The sequence below is a fragment of the Chenopodium album genome, chromosome 7 (genome assembly GCF_948465745.1).
Source record: "Chenopodium album chromosome 7, dcCheAlbu1.1, whole genome shotgun sequence".
NCBI lineage: Eukaryota > Viridiplantae > Streptophyta > Magnoliopsida > Caryophyllales > Amaranthaceae > Chenopodium > Chenopodium album.
The window spans coordinates 5791183-5792769 of NC_137840.1; positions in this window are offsets into that span (position 1 = coordinate 5791183).

The window sequence follows — 1587 nt, forward strand, 5'->3', positions numbered from 1 at the left end:
TCGGTCTCTTATTTCGGGTTTGTTTGAGCATTTTTGTAGTAGTGCAGGGTGGGTTAGCACTAGTACTAGAACATATACTACCTCCGATAATAGTCATCTGCAATTTTAGGGTATTATTTGTGAGAGATAAAAAATTCCAAAATTGCAGATAACCATTAACGGAGTTGTTATAAAGGATTAGCTGCCAAGGTCTGCAGGATATCATGCCCTCCAAGCACCAGTTCAACTTCGTGTGCTAGATATTGGGCTTGCACCACCTGCAATCTGGATAGACACTGAAGCTACCTCTCTAGATTCCCTTGTAGAAATTTCAATCCCTACATATGTGGTACATGTTAAAATATTTGTCTTTGAGTTTCTATACACCGACTATTCCATGCACAATGCTGGAATTAGAATTAATAACATCATTCAACTACTTAAAGTTAGCCCAAGATAAAGCTATAAGTAAGGCCAATAGTTAAGCAAAATTAGAATCAAAGGCTTTGGATTTCACCATAAATCCCCTTTGTCACTCTTTAGAAGAAGTGAAGCATATACCACCAATACCAACCTCAAGAGTGGACTGGTTTAAGGAAGCATCTACTAAGATATTTAATTGAGAGGTAAAGAAGGATTTTGTGAGTTTTGAAGTTGGATTTAGAGAAGAAATTAACACAAGGCTAGGCATATAGGAATTCTAAAGAGACCCACTCTATGGACTTGATAGTTTTATCTAGTGGATTGTTATTGGTCTAGGAAAACATCCAAGCATTCCTCCTTTTCTAGATGGACCGACAGACAAAAGACAAGATGATGGGTCAGGGGATGGATTCAAGGGAGAAGGAAAGTTGTAGTTTATAGGTAATCTAGCGATGGAGAGGGATATCAAGGGCCAAATTAGGAAGGGGGAGAAGGTTTCACACCCCAACTGCTCTGGGCAATCTCTTAGAACATGTAGGGGGGTTTCATTCAATGTTTCGCATAAAAGACAAGTAGGATAGAGCTGAATTCCATTCTTGGAGAGATTTTTTGGTAGGGACAACATTGTGCGTGACTTGCTAAAAGAAGATTTTGATTTTTAGAGGCCTAGAAGAGGACCAGATGTAATCCCAATTATGGAATGGATAGGGTAAGAAGACTGATTTTTATCCAACCAATAATTCTTGTATAGGAAGGCAACATTGAAGTAGGATCTACTAGCATTAGCACATACCAGGTGATCTTTTGTATCAAGATAGATCCCACAACCTTAATAGCTTCAACAATAAACTCGGAGTGGGTCATCGAGACAACTAATAAATCTCAAGAGCATAGTTTTCCCACCTACCTCACAAGTAGAGACTCATCACTAGGTTAATTGTAATGTCCCTTGAATTAGAGACCTGTGAACATTAACAAGACACTACAAGTCAAACTAGAAGTGAACATGGGAGTTTTCCCAAACAAACCAAGTAGCAGAAGTAAACAAACTCCAATCCTTTCCTTTATCTTGCCAAATATAGGATCCCAATTTAAATTACTTAGGAAATTATTGTCTATTAGCCACATATTTCTCAAAGATAACTCTAGAAAGCGAGCTTGTCTAAATGGAGTGTTGAGATGCAT